General features: G+C 37.7%; 1 long non-coding RNA gene and 1 pseudogene across 2 annotated transcripts; one reads left to right on the forward strand and one right to left on the reverse strand.

Annotated features, from left to right (window-relative positions):
• The first annotated feature begins 43 nt into the window (after positions 1-43).
• On the forward strand, positions 44-22,424 carry LOC129042801 (uncharacterized). 2 transcript variants are annotated; one of them, XR_008504206.2, is made up of 5 exons: positions 44-189; positions 12,032-12,264; positions 12,707-12,867; positions 15,618-15,687; positions 16,685-22,424. It is a non-coding gene; the product is annotated as an uncharacterized LOC129042801 (long non-coding RNA). The 2 variants fall into 2 exon arrangements; XR_008504205.2 differs by having other exon boundaries at positions 58-250.
• Positions 9,360-9,947, reverse strand: LOC129042800 (superoxide dismutase [Cu-Zn]-like; annotated as a pseudogene).
• Positions 22,425-26,542: the final 4,118 nt, after the last annotated feature.

A 26,542-nucleotide genomic window follows, 5' to 3' on the forward strand; every position in this document is an offset into this window, starting at 1 on the left:
TTACCCCTCCCTATAAAAGTCAAACTGCCTAAGAGGCTGAGTCATTCCCATCATCTTCAGATAACGGTGGTTTCCCTATTGCAATAGCCTAAATAAAAGCAATCTTTTAACTTGTCTGTTTCTTTGACAGGATTGCTGCCATGACTCAAAATGGGACCATGCCTTCAGATCTCCATCTGCTCCACCCAGGTAATAAGGACACTTGGAGCCTTTGTGCTCCATTTGTGACTGGCAATACAGGGACCTAAAGGTGAGCCCTATTCCTAATTCAATGCTCCAGACTCTTGTCTGTTGGTAGCATGGTAGGAATTTAATTTTCATTGAGTATGCAGTTGATCTCTAGTGCTGGATTTGTGTGTGTGTGTGTGGGTGTGGTCACTTGGTAATCTCTGTAAATGAATTAAATGGTTTGCAGATATTGTGTCTCTGTTAGGTCAGAAAGATGCCAGAAAATTGGGTTTGTTATTTTTGTTTGTCTATTTTTTTCTCTATTTTGAACTCAATCAAGAATTTCTACCCAGTGGAATGAAAAGAGCCCTTTTTATAGAAACAAGTGAGTTATGTATTTCTGTGTTATGCCTTGTCTATGGCTGAGATTTTAGAATTAAAATGATTAGTTCTCTAGATCTGTATGTATATTTATGTGTCTGTGGGTATGTAATGTTTTCCTGCCTCCAGATGGTGTTACTAAATTAGATTATCAAAATTTTTAAAGGTACTATTTTCTGATTGACTTAGAACTAACTAAGGTCTTATATAAATGAAATATTCAAAAATTTCTGGAAATTAAGATAATTGCATTTCTATTTTTAATATGCTTATAGATACTAGCTTGAATATTCTAAGAATTTAAGTTACATAATTTAGGTAAATTTTGGCAAATGAGACTAGCTTTATTTTGTTGGTTTAATTAAAACAGTTATGTCTTCTGAGTTCTCAGTATTAGGTAATACACAAGCATACATTTTAATCTACTTCGGCACATTCTTCCTCAGCTTATACAGGTTTCTTGGTTTAATAATCTATCATTTTACTTACTATATGTTTATAATTATAAAAATATAAATTTGCAGTTAGTTAAATTGAATCACTCTTTTGACAAATGTTAATTCAAAAGTAACTAATTACGTTTTATAGTGTGTCATCTTGGCTCAAGACCAAGATCTTTTGATAACATAAAACTTTTGGCTGATGCTAAACTTGGTTAATTAATGGGCATTCATTAGATACCTGGATTATCTAACTATAATAAAATACTGAAGCATTCATTACTAAGTATAATTTTCTGCTTATAGACTTTTTGCTTATTATTTTTTATATAATACAGAGAGCCTATATATTTGGGTGTGTTCATGAGCATGTTTATTTTTTTGCTACAGCGAGTTGTATTATAGGGATGTTTATTACTGCAAAAATTATGAGATGTATATTCCTAAGATCTGTTAGTCTGCTACGAAATAGTGTGTATGAAAATAGTTCACAATTATCCACTGCAAAAGACTCTTCCCTTGACCAAACTTGAGTTAGGCTCCTTGGAGCATTCTTCCTAAGTAGACTTTGACCTTGGCCTGCCCAGCCCAGTTTTAGTAAAGATTCCTGCTTAGCGAATTTATCAAGAATTTACTAATTCTTGGTATTAGACTACTGGATATTTGATCAAGTTTCTCACTCTCTACTCTGGATATCTTAGTTTTAGAAAGTAGTTTTATTATTAATAGTTTTATTATTAAAAATAATTTTATTAAGCCAGTTTAGCAAGAATCCCTCTACCTTTGATATCTAGTTAAGTTCTTAGTAAATTTCCATCTGCTTACCTCCTTGCTCTACTCCTTGGCTATAAATCCACAACTGTCTTTGCTGTATTAGAAGTTGAGCTCAGTTCCATACAGAAACCTCTCTCCCCTACTGCAGCAGTTTGAATAAGATCTATCTGGCTGTTTTAATACCTAACCAGTAACTTTTCTTTTATACTACCTCCAAGCTTTCTCTATGCCATAGGAGTTACTGTAGTTAAAAATAATCAAGGCCGGGCACGGTGGCTAACACCTGTAATCCCAGCACTTTGGGAGGCCAAGGCAGGCGGATCATGAGGTCAGGAGTTTGAGACCAGCCTGACCAAAATGGTGAAACCCCGTCTCTACTAAAAATAAAAAAATTAACTGGGCGTGGTGGCACACGCCTGTAATCCCAGCTACTCAGGAGACTAAGGCAGGAGAACTGCTTGAACCCGGGAGACTGAGGTTGCAGTGAGCCAAAATTACACCACTGCACTCAGCCTGGGTGATAGAGCGAGACTCTGACTCAAAAAAAAAAAAGTTATAATCAATATATGTCAATGAGATGAATGAGACTCTAGTAGAAGTGACTGTGGCAGAAAGGAACATTTTGAGTGCAAGGTATGCAGGATATTTTTTTGTTAAGGAAAACAAGAGTAATTTTTTTCTGAAGTAAAATGAGTAGTTATTCCAGGATGAGAAAGGGGAAAGTGTAGGGCAAAACCCTACAAAACCCTAACTAGATAGAGAAAGCTGTAGAAGGTTCATGGATAAGAAATTTTATTTCTTGTAGTCACAGCTGGCTGAAGTTTAATGGGTTTGTTTACAAAATGTTTAATATAAGCGTTAGTATCAAATATGCAGATGCAAAACTAGAATTTGTTTTATTCTCTATTAAAATAATTTTTTCGGATTAGTGTATTCTCTTAATAAGAGCCTGTAAAATATTTTTCTTTACCTTCTGAGTAATCTGCTTAGAAGATAAACATTCAGAATCTCATCAGAATAATTTTCTGTGCTTTGTGCTGACTTTTTTGAGTCCTTGATTATTTAAGAGAACAGTCTTCATATAAAAGAGATAAAGTTCTTTGCAATTATGTTACCTCCTATATCTACTCTAAAATTATTTTACATCATTTGATTAAATAGATAACCACGTACTATTTCTCAGTAATCCATTTTCCTACTTAATTAAGTATTTGAATTTCCTGACAATGTTTTATATTTTACCTTCTGAAAATCAAATCCTAAATGGTATCTTTTGCACTGTCAAGGAAAAAAAAATGTACAAATCTGAAGTTAAGTGAGGAAATCATTACTAATGGAGAATCTTAGAAAGATGCTCAAGATCTAAGCCAGGAAAGTCTCAGGCATGGGGTGAGCAAACACAGCTTTTATATGCAGAGACCTTGGGAGTCAGGCATGGGGTGAGCAAACACAGCTTTTATATGCAGAGACCTTGGGAGAAATGCTTATGGAAAATGGAAGGGGGTTTGATGCTAAGAGCTTGTACGTGTGTGTGGCGGGGGTGGGGGCAGGGTGGGGGACTGTGGGATGGTGAGGGATGATGCTGAAACTTACTGGGCTACGTCAAATATTGGCAGCAGATAAGTTAAGGCAGGAAGATTGGTCTATGGTCAGGCACATGGGGTGGGATTCTGGGTCTAAGACAGAGCAAACAAATTAGAATGCTGGAGGAGGTTCATATAGATTTGAGAACCTAGTAGTTTAGGCAAACCAACCTAAAGTTGTGTCAAGGACAGTTTAACCAACCTATCAGTCCTCCACTCTTGTTCAAGAAAGGCTCAGAAAAGGTGTCCTTGAACAGAGAGACAAGGAGAATCTCAAGTAAGAGATGGCTGAGTAAAGTAGTCCCAGGTCAGGATTGCTCAGTGTTGTTCCTGGAGGACTAGTTAAACCATGGGTTTGACATGCTGGAAAAGGTCAGTTGTTTTACTGTCCTTCAGATCAGGCATCTTAGAAGTGGGATGCCTAAAAGGAAAAAAGAGAAATGTTAATATAGAAGGAGATATTAAACTGAGAAAGACAGAAGTTGAACCCAAGGGTATCCATTTCAGGGGATTTCAAGGGGTTAGTGGATGAGCCCTTTTGATCATGTAGCATTGCTCTTTGAGCGTTTTGATGCTCTTGGTAATGTTGCCCAAAGCCTGGATTACCTCTTCTATCAGAACATGCGTGACCTGAGCATTTCCCCATCCTTTTTTTGTGGTCCAGTCAGGGCTTGTCCAGAGAAGAAGAGAACCATGCATAGTCTGCTAGCAATGATGGGTCTTTATATGTTTATAACAAGTCATCAGACTTGAGCTTGCAGTAATTCTTCAGAGCCTGGGGGCCAGCCACAAGGCAACCTAAGGTCTCAGTTGTGATCTGGATAGTAAGGTTTTCTCAGTGACTATGAGTAACAAAAAAGGAGAAAAATTGGAACGTTAATTTAGGGGTATATGGCTAGATATTGAGGGAAACTGGAAGATTTGAAAATTTAGTAAAAGTGGACAATTTGTGCAAGATAACAGATTCAAGTACAATTTATTAGTAGTTACAAAAACTGGTTTTCCCATAGTGTGAGAGAAAGTCAATTAAATCTCTACCAGAGAAGAGAGAGTTTGCATAACTATCAGTTACCTGCAGTTTACAAAGAGGCACTAAATAGCTCAAACACAAATTAACAGGATCAGAATCTGATAATCCAGAAAGATGTGCTATGATTTCCCATGGAAACACAATCGTTTTTTCTACAGTTACTCCTCCTCTTTTGATCAAAGACAATCTCAAAGAAAGATTATTCTTGATCTCAAATTAAGGTTGGTCTCATGAGATTCGGCCTGGTTATTTGCATAGGTGCTGCAAGAGTGGCAATTTACATATAGATCATATTATATTTGCTTTGCTGGAAGTTTTCGTAAAGAATGTCAAATTGGACTTTTCAAAGCCTCTTGAGGATAAGAAGCCAAGCCAACAACTCACATCAGATTTCACACGCAACACCTATCGATTTGGCAGGCAGTCCTTTCTTCTTGAGATCCCACAAATCTCCTAAGATTCCAGAGCCTGCTGGGAAGTGACATTCCTTGCTCACCTGCAAAGCTGCAAACCCTGCAAAGCCAGGTTTCAAGCCAGTTTTCACAAGAGGAGCTTTGTAAGCCTTGGCCCTATAAGGTCCACCTTGGTTCCTTAGAAGTGTCTGGTCATATCTGATTAAATAAGCGTCACTCTCAAATATGACATCCAGGCAAAGCCTTGGTTGTATTACCAATGTTTTTGTGCCGTGTTAACAAAGAGGACAGACTCTTACGGAATCTATGCAAATAACCATATTGCCATGAAAATAAGAAGACTCAAGGAGATTTTCCAAATTTTGAATGGGTGAGTCAGGGAAGAAAAGAAAGAAGTTTCATTTCTGTTTACAAGAAATTAGCATAGTCTATGAAATTGTTATGAGTGATGAATAGCTTAAAAAAAAAGAGGAGGGGTTTTCTTATGTCCAGAAAATAGGATATTAGGCGGGGCGTGGTGGCTGACGTCTGTTATTCCAGCACTTTGGGAAGCCAAGGAGGGTGGATCATGAGGTCAAGAGATTGAGACCATCCTGGCCAACATGGTGAAAACCCGTCACTACTAAAAATATAAAAATAGCCAGGTGTGGTGGCACTCTTCTGTAATCCCAGCTACTCGGGAGAATTGCTTGAACCTGGGAGGCAGAGGTTGCAGTGAGCTGAGATCACGCCATTGCACTCCAGCCTGGGCAATAAGAGCAAAACTCTGCCTCAAAAAAAAAAAAAAAAAAAAAAGAAAAAAGAAAAAAAGAAAATAGTACAGTAAAGGAATAGCCCTATAGCCCTATTCCAAAAAAGTCCCATAATTATCCATCATCAGTTCATTCACTCCTGTGTAATTAGTTCTTGTCCCACTTGATCCCGGATTAGTAGGCTTATGAACCCATCTCTTTTTCAACTAGAGTTCTGGAATTCCTAACTCAGTTCATTGTTTTGGTCCCAAAGTTACTTAAACAATGTAATTAGAAACTTTTACACAGGAGCACCTAGCATAATCCTTTTCCATGTACCTCTGAGTCATTCCTTTTTTTTGAAACAAAGTCCTGCATAGATAACAAAAGACTTAAAATTGCTGTGGTTAACATATTTTTGATAATTTTTGAAAGTAAAAGATCCGATGAAAGTTTGCTATAAAAATAATACATTGACAGAAAAATTTAACTGTCGTTATGGCACTTAAAGTTACTACAAAAAGTTTCAGAGAAAATATGTGTAAACATAATAATTAATTTTATTTTCAAAAAAGGGTGGATATTACATCAAATTTATGAAAGTGGATGGGCATAGTTTTTATAGAGAAAACATTTTCAGATATAACATGATTGACTGGGCGCAGTGGCTCATGCCTGTAATCCCAGCACTTTGGGAGGCCGAGGAAGGCAGATCACAAGCATAAGGTCAGGAGTTGGAGACCAGCCTGGCCAACGTGGTAAAACCCCGTCTCTACTAAAAATACAAAAATTAGCCAGGTGTGATGGCAGTCACCTGTAGTCCCAGCTACTTGGGAAGCCGAGGCAGGAGAATCTCTTGAACCTGGGAGGCGGAGGTTATAGTGAGCCGAGATCGTTCCACTGCACTCCAGCCTGGGTGACAGAGTGAGACTCCGTCTCAAAAAAAAAAAAAAAAAAAAAAAGAAATAACATGATAATCATGAGACATAATGTGTCATGAACATATCAAACATATAGTTAGAATATACCAAGAATATATTTAGATTATCAAGCAAAGAGATTCAGTATATTTGTATAGGTTTAGGAAAAAAATACTCATGTAGAACAAAAATGTATTCTTACCATGTGGACAACTCAGAAGACATAGCTATATTTATTAAATCAATTATATTAAACTACTCTCAATGGCCAAAGGTTTATCTAAATTAGATGAACTTGAATTTTTTAACATTTTGTTAAGCTTTTATAAAAATACTTTTTTCACATTGATGATATTAGAGATTTGGTTTTCCTAATTTCAAGGAAGTTCAAGAATACTTAACTTATGTAGGCTCTCATTCATCTCTAAGACAATCCAAAAGGAGCTTATTTAAGATGTTTTATAATTTAATGTGGTAATACCATCTGGAGGTAGGAAAATATTACACAAACAAAATGCATGTGCACATGCACAAACACACATACATAAACATATAGGCAGACATAGCCAACTTACAGCTTTAATTTTTAAATTTTAGTCATGACTTAGGCATAATCACAGAAATGCAAAACTCACTGATTCATATAAAAAAACAGAGTATTGACTGGGCAAGGTGGCTCATGTCTGTAATCTCAGCACTTTGGGAGGCCAAGGCGGTCAGATCATGAAGTCAGAAGATCAAGACCATCCTGGCCAACATGGTGAAACACAGTGTCTACTAAAAATATAAAATTAGCTGAGCATGGTGTCATGCGCTTGTAATTCCAGCTACTTTGGAGGCTGCGGCAGGAGAATCGCTTGAACCTGGGAGGTAGAGACTGCAGTGAGCTGAGATTGCACCATGGTACACCAGCCTGGCGACAGAGCGAGACTCCATCTCAAAAAACAAAAAACAAACAAACAAACAAAGTATCATCGTTGCCTCACCTTTATATTTTTACAAGGATAATATTTTTGGTAGATGGGGCAAGTTGACGTAACCTGTTCAGTATGTGAACTGAAGCATCTTCACCAATATTTGTGTAGGAGACCCATAAGCTACCCTTGGCTCTGGTGTATAACTCTAAGGAAGCTGTGGACTCAATTTCAAGGGAGGCATGGAGGAGAGACCAAGCGGTCATTTGGTGTCTCCAGAGCCCACCTGAGTGGATAAAACATTCAGCCTGTTTCCAGTGAGACTTTTTAGCCTCAGGCTGTTGCTCTTAGTGCCCCTAAGCTTCTCTAGAGCCTCCAATGAAGGGACAGGACTTAAAGCTCAAGGGATTATAAGGAATTGAGGGGCCAGAGTGGGAGACGAAAGGTCTGGCAGGAGTGGATGGAAAGGTGGAGGAGATAGAGGGTTGAAAGAGGACGATCCAAGGATTAAAGGGAGCTGAAGGGAACATGGAAGATGGTAGAAAAGAGAGATTGGGGGATAGGTGATGAGAAGACACAGGTCACAGATTGGAGAAGGAAGACTGTCTTTGAAAGAAGCAATGGTCGCTGAAAAGTTTTTGAGAGAGAGCATTTTTTTTTCTGCCTCTTTGTACCAAATGCCCACTACCACTAACAAAGCATCTATTGCTTGGATGAGATCTTGGTGGCACAGGATTCAATTGCCCTCTGCAGAATGAGGCAATTTGGAAAAATTCTACATTCGCCAAAGAGGCCATTGAAATTTAAGTTGTAAAATATTGCCATTTTTTTTTTGAAGAAAGTGGGTGGAATTATTACCATAGTAACACAGAGCATACCCCACAGTTGAGGGGTCTGGAGAACAACAGCCAAATTGACGGTTTCTCATGATAACGGAAGGGACACCTGCCAGTGCTAGAGGCCTTGGGATTTCAACTCAGGTATGATTCTCAGGAGAGAATGAGGGGCTTTCACCACACTCAAAAAAGGCAGAAGGGAAAGAAAGAAAAACAGAAGAAAATGACAAAAATGAGAGAAATATAAGTCAACTTCTCCCTGTGCTACAACAGATAGATGTCTGGAACACTGGATTAGAAATCATGACTTACCACTGTGGATTCTGATTTCCCCAGCCAAGGAGAGGCACAAAGAGTCCAATAAGGCAGCACCGGGTGAAGAAAGCAGGACCCAGGGGCAATGGGCATTTTGTCCAAGTCATGGCATCATTATTGTCAAAGAAAAGAAGTTTAATCTAGACATTAGTCTAGAAAAACTTTCTTAAGAAGGGGAGTATTGCAATAGGAGTGGGGCAACAGCATAACAGAAAGATGCTCAAATCCTAAGTCAGAGAAGGGATGAGTGAGCAAAGCTTTTAAGATACCTGTGGAAAGTTGAGGGGAAATCAACAAAACCCTGCGAAAATCTGGGGGTGGGAGGGAATTCTTAAAACTTAACAAACATCCTCAAACATTATATGAATAGGAGAATTGAGACAGGAAATGTTGGTTTGTGGTCAGGCACATGGGGCTGGGTCTGCACCCAAAATGGAGCAAACAAGTTAAAGTGAGAAATTCACATAAAGCACAGGGCCTATTAGTCTTCTGCCAAACAGCCAAAAGTTGTTTCAGCTAACAGTCAAGCACAGTCTTCTCAGCCGCCTCAGTGCCCAAAATTGCCTTTGAGATTTCCCAGAGGACCTCTGGAAAGTTGCAAAGATGTGTTCTTTCACCGTGGGAAAAGACAAGAATTGGAAATAGGATTATTTGATATGTTATCATTGATAAGATGTCTAGGAAGCATTGTCCAATCAGAAGAGATGCTCAGGTTTGCATAGGTTAAATTTGTATGGGTAAAATGTCATTAACATAAACATGTTTAAAACTGTATTCTACATAAGAAGTTTCTGGAGAATTGTGAATGTGTGTGTGTTTTTTTTTCTTTACACTTTTAAGATTACAGTGTTAAATGTTTATCAAGTTACATTTCTGCAGCTAGCAGGATAACAGATGTGTTACTGGCACTCAGACCTCATCCTAGGGAATGTTTACTGGGAATTCCCAAATACACCACAAGCCAAATAACTTCCAGCATTTCTCATCTTTGTACTTTCTTCATTTCTATCTTTGCCCAAGTCATCTGGTTTTTCATGGACAACCATTGCGTGGCCAATGATGGAGTGGCCTCCTGAGAGTGAGATCATAGAATCTTCAATAGACACATCGTTGCACCATCTTTGCCAGCAGTCACATTGCCCAGGTGTTCAACATGCCTCTCTTGATCCTTTGGTCCACCGTATTTTGGGGATAGTGGATTAAAGTGAGGACCTGCACTGGTACAGCCTTGTATATTATTTGCAAACTGATGAACATGGAATCTGCTGGCCTTCAGGCAATCCTGTAATGTGTCACAACACCACAACTGGTCCATTTTCCGTCTGCTTGAAATGGATAATTCTCTGTACCAGGCCTTCGCCCTTCAGCATGCACTGATGGGGCCACGCTTCTGTCTGGGTTCTGAGGATTGCCACGGAAACAGGAGATGCTATAAGAGATGACAATGCAAACCCCAGAATTGTTAATGTTTTCACTGTCCATGATGTATTTCTATTTATCAGAGTCCTGGGGTCGCTTTGCTTGATGTTAGATAAAAGCAGTATAGTGTTATCAGTCATAATTAATTATATTTTCAAACTTTAACTTGGTCGCAACTTTACTTCTTTTATTTGGAACCAGTATATGCTAGGCCGGTAGTTTTACGTTGAGGATTCACTTCACTTATCTATGCATTTTTATTAATACTCTAATGTTTAGAATCTACTTCAGATGTACTGACTCTATTTACTTGATAACTTTGATATATTTTTAGTAAATTCTAATGAAGTGCTAGGTATTTGTGGCTAGGTATATGTTATATATGAAAATGTTTTCTTTGTAAGGTTATATATGAGCATTTTTATAAATTGGATGTAATATGGCCTCTTTGAAAATATTGCCAGTACATTGTGTTTATAGATATTTTCTCTAAAATGTTTTTTGGATTGAATTTATTTTGTTTTGTACAACAGAAACAACCAGATGTGTTTGTCAATTGCATTATTCTTATAATGAACTCTAGATTATTCACTTTTGAAAATTATCAATAATATGTACATGATAGACATTTTTAGACTTTTATCATCTACTGATAGTTTTGTTTGTTCTGTTTTACGCTGATGTTTCCATAAAATCCTTGCAATCAATGATAGGCTAAGGTGTTCTATCTTCAGCAAAAAAGAACAATATTAGAGTCTGGTGGAAAAGGATCATGCCATATACTCTGGGGAGCAGATTTCTGATGGCATTGTTTAAACGATTATGAAATCATACCATTGGACTGAGTCAGGAGTTGCAGATGTCTAGCTGAGAAGCGGATGCATTCATGAAACAACACGAGATCAGGTGGAAGAAGAGTTAATTTTATAGAACTGAATGAGCAGATGATTATGATTTTTATTTGAAATATTGTTAAGGTTTTATTGCTCTATTTTTTGGAAGTAAGAATTTCTTTTCTTTTTCTCTTAAGCTATCATTCAAACAATTTTATAGACTATGCTAATTTCTTTTAAACAGAAATGAAACTTCTTTCTTTTCTTCCCTGACTCACCCATTCAAAATTTGGAAAATCTTCTTGAGTCTTCTTATTTTCATGGCAATATGGTTATTTGCATAGATTCCGTAAGAGTCTGTCCTCTTTGTTAACAGGGCACAAAAACATTGGTAATACAACCAAGGCTTTGCCTGGATGTCATATTTGAGAGTGACGCTTATTTAATCAGATATGACCAGACACTTCTAAGGAACCAAGGTTGACCTTATAGGGCCAAGGCTTACAAAGCTCCTCTTGTGAAAACTGGCTTGAAACCTGGCTTTGCAGGGTTTGCAGCTTTGCAGGTGAGCAAGGAATGTCACTTCCCAGCAGGCTCTGGAATCTTAGGAGATTTGTGGGATCTCAAGAAGAAAGGACTGCCTGCCAAATCGATAGGTATTGCATGTGAAATCTGATGTGAGTTGTTGGCTTGGTTTCTTATCCTCAAGAGGCTTTGAAAAGTCCAATTTGACATTATTTATGAAAACTTCCAGCAAAGCAAATATAATATGATCTATATGTAAATTGCCACTCTTGCAGCACCTATGCAAATAACCAGGCCGAATCTCATGAGACCAACCTTAATTTGAGATCAAGAATAATCTTTCTTTGAGATTGTCTTTGATCAAAAGAGGAGGAGTAACTGTAGAAAGAAAATCCTTCTGGATTATCAGATTCTGATCCTGTTAATTTGTGTTTGAGCTATGTACTGCCTCTTTGTAAACGCTGGTAACTGATCAATATGCAAACTTTGTAGCCAAGCTTTCTCTATCACTGTGGAAAATCAGTTTGGTACTTACCTTGCACAGATTGTTAACCTTGCACAGATTGTCAACCTTTACCAGATTTTCAATTATTCCAGTTTCCTTCAGCATCTGGCTACAAACTAACAGCCTTAAAACGACTCTATTTTTATTTCTTCCTCTAGACTGTTAGTCACTGAGAACTAAAATCTCACTGCCTAGATCCTTATTGGGACTTTAGATTGCCCTGTTGCTGGTCTTTATCCCCTAGGATTTGAAGAATCACTGCAAGTTCAAGTTTGAGGATTTGTTATAAGCCTAGAAGAACTTATTATCATTCCAGCTAAACATTCATGGTCCAACTATCTCTTTGGATAAGGCCACTCTTTGGACTACTGAGAACTTTTGGCAAAATGCTCAGGTCATGCACACCCTTATTGGAGAAGTAACCAACACTGTGGACAACATTACCAATATGATCAACATCTTACCTTCAAAAACTCAGTGAGTGGTGGGAGAGTGAATCTACAATTGCCAAGCCATACCTAAAAATACAACTTTGACCACAACTTCTGTAACAACCAGTCTATGAAGCCCAACCCCAACCTCTTCAACATCAGTAAGGACCTGGTCAATAATTGCCAGATTACATAATTCTTGCTTGTATTTCTAACTTAGAACCAATCATAGGAGGCCAAATATGCACTCCTAACAAATCACATAGGATGATCCACTTCTAGTTAGCCTGTTTCTAATTTCCCCAATAGCCTCCAATTAGGCATACCTAATCCCTTCCCTTTTCCCACTGTACAGCTTTCCCATCACTTTACCTGCATTTGAGTCTCTGCCAAACACAACTGATGATTGGTGACTCTTTTGTTTAGCAAACTCTGAATAAATAACATTTGTTTGTTCTCATTTGAGTGATTTTTATTTATTTCCACAGTTTTCTTGGAAATTCCATCAAGATAAGATCTGCTCTGCCTATCACCTCAGACCCTAGCCTTCAACTGGGGCAGAACCCCTTGTGCCTTATTGTTTGCCACTTATCAAGCCCACAATGATGTTGCTGAGTCAGCACCAGGTCTGAACTCCACTCTCTTTGTGGTGAGTTCTTTGGCTATTTATTCCATGTTTGATACCCTGGTTTTGTTATTCCTTACCATTTGTTTGGCATTGCTGGCAAAACCAAGCCCTTCTTTTCATCCCTTTTTTGCCCCTATTTGTGTTACTCTTTTGTGTTATGCTCTCTAAAGTGTAGTTTGTCATAAGGAGAATCACAGGATAGAACACTGGCATGGGTGTTTTAAGACTGTTGTTAGTGCCAGCTTCAGAGATCAGTGAATTTTAGTTCCTAACTCAACTACCATCTTGTCATCAATTCTGCCTAACACCATTTGCTTCACTGTTGTGGATCTTTGCTTGGACTTTCTTGAGTGTGCCTGTAGACCAGGATATACCCTTTTGCCTTCCTCTGGCTAGAACAACAATATACCCAGACATCCATGCTTCAGAGGTTCACTGAAGCCCCCTCCTATTTTCCCTAGGTCTACAATCAAAATTTACATGATTCATAAATTTCTTTTGTGATTCTGTTCTGATACAATATGTAGATGATCTCTTACTTTGTTCGGTAAATAAAGAGGCCTATAAAAAGGATTCCACTTAGTTGCTCTCAGCCCTAGCAGAAAAAGAACATAATATTTCAAAGATATATTATAAATTTTCCAGAACACAGCCCATTATTTGTGGCATGACCCATTTAAGGAGGAAAAAGCATTATTTTCTTTTAGACTATCAAAACTTTTTCTAGACCCTTTTCATAGTGGCAACAGAGAGCTCCTCTAGATATGACTAGACATTGCAGACAATGGGGACCAAATTTTTTCTGTGATTGCAATACTCTTTATAACTTGGCTAAGTCCCAGTCTCTGATCTGGGAGCTCAAACATGAGCAGGTCTTCTGTAATCTGAAGAAAGCTCTTCAACAGCCTCCTTCCTTAGTCATCCCTAGGTATTATACAAAAAGCCATTCCATTAATTTGTGCATGAGTGTTATGGACATGCCCTTAGGGTTGTAGCTCAGTTTCATGGGATTCGTGAAAAACCTATTGCTCACCATAGCCTCAATTTTGACTCAGTTGTGGTGGCTTATCCTTCTTGACTTAAGACAACAGGTAACAGAAACAAAACTTTTCAATGCTTGTACTGAACTAGTTCTAGGCTCTCTGCTTGACCTCATGGTTCCTCATGCAGCACAGACATTACTATTGACTGAGTATACATAACACTTTTTAGTCAACTTACTAGCATCTAATACTCTATCTTTCTGTCACATTACTATTTATCCCTGCAACACACTGAGTCCTACCAGTGTCTTGCCCCACCCGAAATAAGTGCAACATCATGATTGTCTAATTTCAGTTAGGGAACTTTACTTGCCTCACTCAGATATATTAAAGATCCCATTGGGAAACCTCATCTAATATTTGTTGGTGAATCATATCTCAAAACTGAAACTAGAAGTTAGTAAACAGGATGTGCCATCAATAATTTAAGAAGATAGGTTTTAGAATGTAGTCCTCTACTAGAATTAAAATCATCCCATATTGCAAAACTTCTTGCACTTACTAGTGTTTTTCAACTAGCTAAATTCCAGAGAGAAAGTAAATAGATAGACGGATAGGTGGATAGATAGCAGATATGCTTTTGGAGTAGTACATGACTTTGGTATGCTTTCATGACAAGGGGGTTTCTTATCTCTGCTTGGACCCTTCTAAAAATGGACAATAAGTGAAGTAAATTTTAGATGCACTCCTACTACCTACAGAGATGACTATAAATGTTGGAACTTATGGAGAGAGAGGCCACTTAAAAGAAATACTCAAGCAGATCATTATGCTCAACAAGGTAAACCCTCAAAGGATAAATCTCTGGTGAAACTTTGAAAAAGAAGAGTGGAAAAATTCCGGTTGCACTCTTCATTGATATAATCTCTGAAACGCTCAAGGTGGTTGCTTATGGCACCAGATCATTTCAAGTGGATATTAACTAAATTTCTTCATGAAACTACTCATCATGGAATATAAAAATCGGTTAGTATTTTTAATCACCATTAGTGAGAAAACTTTAAAAAGAAGCTGAGGCTATTTTCAGGTTATGTGTCACCTGTCAGCCACACAATCCTGGAAAAAATTATAAAGATTAAACATGACCAGGACCCAATGTCTCACTTTGAATATCTTCAAATGGATTTTATCCAGCTTACAGCCTCTGTGAGATTTAAATTTGTTTTAGTTTTTGTATATCCATTTTCAGGAGAGGCTATAGCATGTTCTTGCTGAAAAGCTATAACCCTTACAGACACCAAAAAAGCTGCTTGATTTTGTGTTTTCAAGCAGGGACATCCCAAATTTTATATCAAGTGATTGAGCACTCCCTTTACAAAAACCATTGTAAAAGAACTCTGTTAAACAATATTTCTTACTCAAAAAACAATACTGTCTTTACCACCCACAATCTTCTAGAAAGGTTGAATAGATAAACTACATTTTAAAACTAAAATTAGCAAAACTTTTTAAAACCTTTAAGCTCCCTAGGCCAAAGATACTCCCCCTAGCTGTCTTGGCCATAGAGCCCACTTACTCAGGAGCACATTGGTTATCTTCCTATGAATTGGTAACTGGAAGGCCTATGCATTTAGGGATTTTACCTCTGTTGCTAGACTTCCCTACTGCATGGTGGCATGGCAAAATATTGTAAGTGGCTCACGTACTATACTCTGTCCTATCCAAAGGATTAAGGATGCCATTGCACAACATTTTCCTAAAGTACCTTTTTTTCTGATCTTCAAACAGGATATTTCATCTATTGGAAGAGGCATCAGAGGAAAACTTCTCTTGTCCTCATTGGAAGAGACCTTGTCAGGTATTGTCAACAACAAAAACAGTAGTGAGTCAATGTTTGGTGATTCAGATTTTTATACAGTTGGAAGGCTACTCTAATAGGGGACTTCAACATGAGGATACTCGGTGATCCTGTAGACACAGCTGATGTTTGAAAGCTATGACTGACCCAAGACCTTTGGAACAAGCATTTGACTTCAGACAGTGGACAGATTCTGCTCAACATGCTGGAACCAAGACCTCTTTCTAATTTCTGTTTTGCTTTTCTACTTGTTCATAATCATCTTTGTTCATATTTTCTATAGACCCTTGCTTGTCATCTAGTCATAATAGACCTTTTCTCTTTTCTTTCCTCTTTATTATAATTGTTAGGTCACAACATACTTATCCTAATGCTGTTCTTAGTTTATCCCAAACAGTAGCCACTGCTCTTAGTCATACTGACTGTTAGATATTTTATTCATCACCTGATCCTATTATAAAAGCCACTGGGAAATTCCTGTCTTATCAAATGAGACCATAAGGAATTACAGTTGATAGTTTTTCTACTTGCACCTACATGGAAAAATGATCTTAAACAAATCAGCCTGTGACTTTACTAATATCTACCTTTCCTAGAAAACAAAAACTCAATTTTTATAATCTATTGATCAGATACTATGTAATTCTAATTTTAAATTCAACAACTTTCTGAGGGCAATGGGCTAAGTACTTGCCATCTGAAAGAGATGAATAGAAATCCAAATATGTAACCTGTCTGGTTAGCTGGTAATTTCACACCAGTGCTGCTTGTATCAAAAGATTTTTTTTTTTTCACCAACCTCTTGCAATCCACTCAATCCCCTCGATTTTTCACCCTCAGGGTGTGACTCCTGGCTATTTGCTTTAATTCAATCTTTTACATTAACATTTCTCTTTTTCATTTCAGGAATGCTTGGTGAAGACACCTGCACTTCAGGATTCTAAAACAATTGACCTTTGCTAACACTTCTCATCAGATGGTTCAATTTATTTTTCAGGAGGAACACCAACAAAAGCCTTGGAGAGACTGTTTATTAGATCCTGCTTCATCCCACTCAGGAGGTTTATATTTGTCTTTTACTTGCTCAGCAATCTATTATATTTGTTCATCTTGAACAAAAGGAGTTCATTTTGTCATCCTGACACTGTGGAACTTTACCTGAGCTCTGTGTTCAGAAAGATTCATGTGTACAGGTGTCTGTGGACAACTGATTTTTGATGAAGGTGCCAAGATAATTCAAGGGGCAAAGTAGTCTTTTAAACAAATGGTTCTGGGGAAACTGAATAGCCATAAGCAAAATAATTAAGTTGAATTCTTACTTTACGATATCTTTTTGAAAAATTCAAAATGGGTTAAAGATCTAAATATAAGAACTCAAACTATAAAAAAACTTAGAAGAAAATATAGGAGTAAATTTTCATGACCTTAGATGTGATAGTAGGTTTTTAGATATGACACCCAAAAGCACAAGCAACAAAATAAAAATCTAGTGATTGAGATTTATCAAAATTAAAAACTTTTGTGCTTTAAAGAATATTATCAAGAAAGTCAAAAGACAATCAACAGACTATAGAGATACTTGCAAGACACATATCTGATAAGGAATTTGTATGTAGAATACATAAGGAACTCCTCAAATCAGTAATAAAAAAGATGAATAACCTAATTTTAAAAGTGATAAATAATTTAGAGACACATTCTTTCAAGAGATATAAATAAATGGCCAATAAATATGTAAAAAATGCTTGGCATCACTAGTCATCAAGTAAATACAAATCCAAACCACAATGAGATAAAGTAGCATACCCACAAGGACAATTAGAATCAAAACATCAGATAATAATATGAGTTGAAAAGAAGGTGGAGAAATTTGAATCCTCATAGACTGCTGCTGGAAATGTAAAATAGTGCAGGAACTTTCAAAAACCATCTGGCAGTTTCCTCAAATGATAAGACATAGATTTACCATAAGACTCAGAAATTTCCCACCTATGTATACAGTCAAGAGAAATAAAAACACAAAATGTACACACAAATGTTTACAGCTCCAATATTCAATACTCATAAAAGCCAAAAGTTGAAATCAACCCAATGCCTATTAACTGATGAGTGAATAAACAAAATGTGATATATTTATATAGTAGAATATTATTTGCCCATAAAAGAAATCAGGTAGTGATGCATGCTATAACGTGAATGAACCTTGATTACATTATGTTAAGTGAAGATACCAATCACAAAAGGCCATATATTTTATGACCTATTTATATAAAATGTTCAGAATAAGCAACCTATAGATTTCGTCATCTATAGGTATAGAAAGTAGGTTAATGATTGCATAGAGATGGGAAGGATTCAGGGGGTAGGGTGGGAAATGATAGCTAAACAGTAATTTTTTTGAGGTAAAAAAATTTTCTAACACTGTGATGATAGATTCAAAATATGTGAATATACTAAAATCCACAATATTATATACTTTAAATGCATGAATTTTATGGTATGTGAATTGTATCTCAAAAAACTTGTTAAAAAAAAGAAAACAAACAAATGACCCATGTTTGCAGGTGTTAAGCTTTTTTATTGCCTGCTTTCTGAATATAGTAAATTGTGAACCGTTTTCAAGCTATCTTTGTCCTTTTTAATTCAAACTGCCAGTATTTTCACTGATGAAAATTCCTTAAAAACTCTGTGAATTTTCCATGAATCTGATGAGACTTTCTCTATGCCTCAAAAAACATATCCATAATTATTTTTTAAGTAAAGCCTCCATCTACTTCTGTTGCCTGTGAAAATGCAAAGGTCATTAGAAGTCCTTTTTGTCTGAGAGGGTCTACCAGGCACAATCTTCAATGTCTGAAGTCTTAAAGGGTTTTATAGTCATCCATTGCTACATAACGAATCATTTCAAAGCTTAGTGAATTAAAGCAATCATTATTTTTTTAAAAAATCTGATCATTTTGTGGGTCAATTAGTAGAGTCTTGTACAGATTTTGCCTGGATTAACTCATGTGATTCATTATAGCTGGAGATTTGACTAGACTGGAAGGTACAAGATGAACTTTCTGGCCACTGATTCTGCTCTTTGGCTGGGATAACATGGTTTTTCTCCACATGGCCTCTCATCTTTCAGTAGGTGAATTAAGATTATTTTCATGGCTGACTCAGGGAAGTGTTCCAAGAGAACAAAATCAGAAAATGCAAAGCCTCTTAAGCCTAACCTCAAAAGATGGATTTTCAAGGGAGGCAGCCAAGATGGCCGACTAGAAGCAGCAGCGATCAGAAGCTCCCATCAAAAAGAACCATAAGAGCACAGGAATTCTGTATTAGCAATTGAGGTATCCAGGTTCTGTCATCAGAACTGACTAGGTGGCTGGTGTGACCCATGGAGAGGAAGGAAGAGCAGTGTGGTGCAGCGGCCCACCTGAGAGCCACATGGGCAGGGGAGCCCCCGCCCCCCAGCCAAGGGAGGCAGTGAGTGAACGTGCTACTCAGCCTGGGAAAACGTGCTTTTCCCATGGAACTGTGCAACCCATGGATTGGAAGATCCCACTCGTGAGCCCACACCACCCGGGCCTAGGGTCCCAACCTGAAGCCCTGCAGAGTCTCAACAGCCACTGAGATAGAATCTGCTTAAGCCTTCCATTCTCCCATGGGGAGGGGTGACCAGCACCACAGCTGCAGCTGCCTGCTGCCTAAGCTGTTTGAGCTCCTTGGGGGACAGGTGACGGCCAACACTGGGACTGATAGCCACCTAACACACTAAGCTCCCAGGGTGGGGGAAGGGCGGCAGCCATCTCTATAGCTCCAGTCTGAACTTTTCCCCTGCTGGAGCTGGGGAGGCTGGATGGCCTGGTCCCAAGAGGTATCCCCGACAGCCCAACACATCGGCTGTGGCATACTGCAGACAGAGTGCCTCTCAGGCTTGACTTTGACCCATCTCTCCTCACTGGGTGGGGCCTCCCTGCAGGAACTCAAACAACTCCAGCCAGGGGCTCAGGATCTCCCTGGGCCTGAGCCCCTAGCGGGAGGGGTGACTGTGGTCTCTGTGGACTAGCAGACTTAGTTTTTCCTCCTGCTAGTTATGAGGAATCCAGGCAACCCAGATGAATGGGTTTATCCCCAGTAAAGCACATCCCCTCCACCAAGGGATAGTTAAAGTGCTTCATTAAACAGGTCCTGCTCCCTGTGCCACCCAACTGGGTGAGACCCTCCAACAGGGGTTGTCAGACACCCTATACAGAAGCATTCCTACTGGCATCAGATTGGTGCCCTTCGAGGTCAGAGATCCCAGAGGATGGAGCATGCATCCATCTGTACTGTTCTCCAGCCTCCTCAAGTGACGTTTCCAGGAGCAGGAGTGAATGAGATGAATAGAGCCTGAAGTGAACCCCCAGCAAACTCCTGCAGTCCTACAGAAGAGGGACATGACAGTTGCAAGAGAAACAAACAGAAAGCAATAACAACAGCATCAACAACAACAAAAAATCCCCATAAAAACCCCATCCAAAGGTCAGCAGCCTCAAAGATTGTTATAGACAAATTCATGAAGATGAGAAAGAATCATCTAAAAAACACTGAAAACCCAAAGGGCCAGAAACCCTTTTTTCCTCCAAATGATCACAAAGTCTCTCCAGCAAGGGAGCAGAACTGGATGGAGGAAGAGATGGACGAATTGACAGAAGTATGAGATGGATGAATTGACAGCCATGAAAATAACAAACTCCACTGAGCTAAAGGAGCATGTTCTAACCCAATGCAAAGCAGCTAAGAACCTTGATAAAAGGTTACAGGAACTGCTAACTAGAATAACCAGTTTACAGAGGAATATAAATGACCTGATGGAGCTGAAAAACACAGCATAAGAACTTCATGAAGCATACGCAAGTATCAATACCCAAATTGACCAATGAGAAGAGGGGATGTCAGAGTTTGAAGACCATCTTGCTGAAATAAGGCATGCAGACAAGATTAGAGAAAAAAGAATGAAAAAGAATGAACAAAACCTCTAAGAAATATGGGACTATTTAAAAAGATTGAACCTATGATTGATTGGAGTACCTGAAAGAGATGGGAATAATGGAACCAAGTTGGAAAACACACTTCAAGATATTATTCAGAACTTCCCCGACCTAGCAAGACAGGCCAACATTCAAATTCAGGAAACACAGAGAACACAACTGAGGTACTCCATGAGAGCATCAACCCCAAGACACATAATCGTCAGATTCTCCAAGGTCAGAATGAAGGAAAAAATATTAAGGGCAGGTAGAGAGGAAGGCCAGGTCACCTACAAAGGAAAGCCCATCAGACTAACAGTGGACCTCTCAGGAGAAACCTACAAGCCAGCCAAAAGAGAAGTGGGGCCAATATTTAACATTCTTAAAGAAAAGAGTTTTCAACCCGAATTTCATATCCAGCCAAACTAAGCTTCATAAGTGAAGGGGAAATAAAATCCTTCCCAGTCAAGCAAATACTGAGGGATTTCATCACCACCAAGCCTGCCTTGCAAGAGCTCCTGAAGGAAGCACTAAATATGGAAAGGAAAAACCAGTACCAGCCATTGCAAAAACACACCAAAATATAAAGACCAATGACACTATGAAGAAACTGCATCAACTAGTGTGCAAAATCACCAGATAGCATCATGATGAGAGGATCAAATTAACACATAACAATATTAATCTTAAATGTAAATGGGCTAAATACCCCAATTAAAGGACACAGACTGGCAAATTGGATAAAGAGTCAAGACCCATTGGTGTGCTGTATTTAGGAGACCCATCTCATGTGCAAAGACACACATAGGCTCAAAATAAAGGAATGGTGGAAAATGTACCAAGCAAATGGAAAGAAAAAAAAAAAAAGCAGGGTTTGCAATCCTAGTTTCTGACAAAACAGACTTTATACCAACAAAGATCGAAAAAGACAAGAAGGTCATTACATATTGGTAAAAGGATCAATTCAAGAAGAAGAGCTAATTATCCTAAATATATATGCACTCAATACAGGAGCACCCAGATTAATAAAACAAGTTCTTAGAGACCTATGAAGAGACTTAGATTCCCACATAATAATAGTGGGAGACTTTAACACCCCACTGTCAATATTAGACAGATCAATGAGACAGAAAATTCAAAAGGATATTCAAGACTTGAACTCAGCTCTGGATCAAATGGACCTAATAGACATCTGCAGAACTCTCCACCCCAAACCAACAGAATATACATTCTTCTCAGTGCCACATGACACTTATTCTAAAATCAACCACATAATTGGAAGTAAAACACTCCTTAGCAAATGCAAAAAACTGAAATCATAACAAACACCCTCTGAGACCACAGTACAATCAAATTAGAACTCAGGATTAAGAAACTCATTGAAAATCACACAACTACATGGAAATTGGACAGTCTGCTCCTGAATGACTCCTGGATAAATAATGAAATTAAGGCAGAAATCAATAAGTTCTTTGACACCAATGAGAACAAAGAGACAATGTACCAGAATTTCTGGGACACTGCTAAAGCAGTGTTAAGAGGGAAATTTATAGCACTAAATGCTCACATCAGAAAGCTAGAAAGACCACAAATCGACACCCTAAAATCACAATTAAAAGAGCTAGAGAAGGAAGAGCAAAGAAATCCAAAAGCTCTCGGGAGACAAGAAATAACTAAGATCAGAGCAGAACTGAAGAAGATAGAGACAAAAAAAAAAAAAAAAACCCTTCAAAAAATCAATGAATTCAGGAGCTTTTTTCTTTTTAAATTAACAAAATAGATAGACAGCTAGCCAGACTAGTAAAGAAGAAAAGAGAGAAGAATCAAATAGACACAATAAAAAATCATAAAGGGGTAATCACCACTGACTCTACAAAAATACAAACTACCATAGGAGAATAGCATAAACACTTCTATGAAAATAAACTAGAAAATCTAGAAGAAATGGATAAATTACTGGACACATACACCCTCCCAAGACTAAACCAGGAAGAAGTCAAATCCCTGAATAGACCATAACAAATTCTGAAATTGAGACAATTAAGAGCCTACCAACCAAAAACAGCCCAGAACCAGATGGATTCACAGCCAAAATCTACCAGAGATAGCTATCAGGAGCTGATACCATTCCTTCTGAAACTATTTCAAACAACCGTAAAGGAACGACTCCTCCCTAACTCATTTTATAAGGCCAGCATCATCCTGATACCAAAATCGGGCAGACAGAACAACAATAAAAACATTAAGCCAATATCCCTGATGAATATCACTGCAAAAATCCTCAATAAAATACTGGCAAACTGAACCCAGCAGCACATCAAAAATTTTATCCACCATGATCAAGTTGGCTTCATCCCTGGGATACAAGGCTGGTTCAACATAAGCAAATACAATAAACCTAATCCATCACATAAATAGAACCAATGACGGAAACCATATGATCATCTCAATAGATGCAGAAAAAGCCTTCAATAAAATTCAACATCCCTTCATGTTAAAAATTCTCAATAAACCAGGTATTGATGGAACATATCTCAAAATAATAAGAGCGGTTTATGACAAACTCACAGCCAATATCATACTGAATGGGCAAAAGCTGGAAGCACTCCCTTTGAAAAACGGCACAAAACAAGATGCCCTCTCTTACCACTCCTATTCAACATAGTATTGGAAGTTCTGGCCAGGGGAATCAGGCAAGAAAAAGAAGTAAAAGGTATTCAAATAAGAAGACAAATTGTCTGTTTGCAGATGACATGATTCTATATTTAGAGAACCCCAATGTCTGAGCTCAAAAACTCCTTAACCTAATAAGCAAATTCAGCAAAGTCTCAGGATAGAAACCTGTGTGAAAAAATCACAATCATTCTTATATGCAAATAATAGACGAGCAAAGCCACATCATGAATGAACACCCATTCACAATTGCTACAAAGAGAATAAAATACATAGGAATACAGCTAACAAGGGGTGTGAAGGACCTCCTCAAAAAGAACTACAAACCACTGCTCAAGAAAATATGAGAAGACACAATCAAATGGAAAAACATTCCATCCTTATGGATAGGAAGACTCAATATTGTAAAAATGGCCATACTGCCCAAAGTGATTTATAGATTCAATGCTATTCCCATAAAACTACCATTGACATTCTTCCAAGAATTAGAGAAAACCACTTTAAATTTCATATGGAACCAAAAAAGAGCCTGTGTACCTAAGACAATAACAAGCAAAAAGAACAAAGCTGGAGGCATCACGCTACCCGACTTCAACCTATACAAGGCTACAGTTACCAAAACAGCATGGTACTGGTGCCAAAACAGACATATAGACCAATGGAACAGAACAGAAACCTCAGAAATAACACCACACATCTAAAACCATCTGATCTTCAACAAACCAGACAAAAGCAAGCAATGGGGAAAGGATCCCTATTTAATAAATGGTGCTAGGAAAACTGACTAGCCATATGCAGAAAACAAACTGGACCCTTCTCTTACACTTTATACAAAAATTAACTCAAGATAGATTAAAGACTTAAATGTAAAACCCGAACCATAAAAACCCTAGAAGAAAAACTAGGCAATACCATTCAGGACATAGGCATGGGCAAAGACTTCATGATGAAAATGCCAAAAGCAATTGCAACAAAAGTCAAAATTGACAAATGGCATCTAATTAAACTAAAGAGCTGCTGCACAGCAAAATAAACTATCATCAGAATGAACAGGCAACCTACAGAATGGGAGAAAATTTTTGCAATCTACCCATCTGACAAAGGTCTAATATCCAGAATCTACAAGTAACTTAAAGAAATTTACAAGAAAAAACCAACCCCATCAAAAAGTGGGCAAAGGGTATGAACAGACACTTCTCAGAAAAGACATTTATGCAGCCAACAAACATATGAAAAAAAGCTCAACATCACTGATCATTAGAGAAATGCAAATCAAAATCACAGTGAGATACCATTTCACTCCAGTAAGAAGGGTGATTATTAAAAAATCAAGAAACGATAGATGCTGGCGAAACAGGAGAAATAGGAACACTTTTACACTGTTGGTGGGAATGCAAATTAATTCAATCACTGTGGAAGACAGTGTGGTGATTCCTCAAGGATCTAGAACCAGAAATACTATTTGACCTAGCAATCCCATTACTGTGCATATACCCAAAGGAATACAAATCATTCTACTATAAAGACACATGCACACGTATGTTTATTGCAGCACTATTTTACCATAGCAAAGACATGGAACCAACCCAAATGCCCATCAGTGATAGGCTGGATAAAGAAAACTTGGTACATATATACCATGGAATACTGTACAGCCATAAAAAGGAATGAGATCATGTCCTTTGCAGGGACATGGATGAAGTTAGAAGCCATCATCTTCAACAAACTAACACAAGAACAGAAAACCAAACACCACATGTTCTCACTCATAAGAGGGAGTTGAACAATGAGAATACATGGACACAGAGGGGAACAACACACACCAGGGCCAGTTAGGGGTTAGGGGGTGAGGGGAGGGAGAACATTAGGACAAATAGTTAATGCATATGGGGCTTAAAACCTAGATGACGGGTTGATAGGTGCAGCAAACCACCGTGGCACACATATACCTATGTAACAAACATACACGTTCTACACTTGTATCCCGGAACTTAAAAATTTTTTTAAAAAAGTTGAATTGTCATTTTTGCCACATTCTATTAATCAAAGCAAGTTATAAAGCTAGCCCAGATTAAAGAGAATGGAGAAAGAACCCCATAACTGATAACAGTAATGGCAAAGTCACATTACAATATAGCGGTGTCTACTGGAATAGGAAAACTATGGAAATTTTTAAAAGTCTAACACAATCTTATCAGGAATTTGAACTTTATCTTTTAATGATTGAGACATCTCTAAAAGGTATTAAACAGGGGAATTATATGGTCAAGTTTATATTTTAGAAAGATAACTATGAAGGTAGTATGGAAGATGAACTGAAGAGAGAAAAGATCGAAGTTAGGCAAAATGTATTTAAAAGACTAATAAAATAGTCTAGAGATAGATTTAGAGATGATAGAGGCTTGAACAAAGATTGAGGAGATATCTTACGGATTTTTCCATCTGACTCAGTGTCTAGTAGGTTTCAAAATTATATATAACATGATAACTCACTATAGTATGACTCTGTGTGTAATAAATTATATATCACATTTTGCTAAAACATATGATATAAATATTTATCAAGTGAAAGTAAGGAAATCATAATCATAAGCATAGAATTTAGCTGGAATAATGATTACCTTAGGCCAAAGTTGTAAGCTACTTTAAAGTTCTGCATTTTCTATATTGTTGTGGGCTCATACTTGCTAATTACATTGACAAAAGAAGCAGAGAGAGAAAGAAGAAAGACAGTTGTAGACCAAAGATGAGCACATAGCATAAGACAAAGCTTGCTCTGAATCTCTGATCCATGAATGAAAAAGATAATGGTAGTCTGTTGTGTGAATATCTGGTGAGATTGATTTGTACGCAGCATTTCCCACATTTGCTTGCTCTTGAATCATTTGTCCACAGATACGCTTCGGGTAGTACTGAAGAACTTAACATTTCATTGACAGATAAGAACATTTGAGTTATGAGATGTAAAACAAACTTGTCCTTCTTTCTGATTCCATACTTAATATTTTTCTTTCTTTTGTTTGTTTCAGTGGTTTTAAAAATAATTTTATCAATTAGTAAGAATTCAATTTCATAAGGACTGGATTACAAGGTCCTTAATACTATTAATAAAAAATCATAAAAGCCATATTCTAGCATCTGAAGGTGAGCTGTCTAATATGGTGTCTACAAGCCACCCAGCACTA

This window comes from Pongo pygmaeus, chromosome 7 (genome assembly GCF_028885625.2).
Source record: "Pongo pygmaeus isolate AG05252 chromosome 7, NHGRI_mPonPyg2-v2.0_pri, whole genome shotgun sequence".
NCBI classification, from domain to species: Eukaryota; Metazoa; Chordata; class Mammalia; order Primates; family Hominidae; genus Pongo; species Pongo pygmaeus.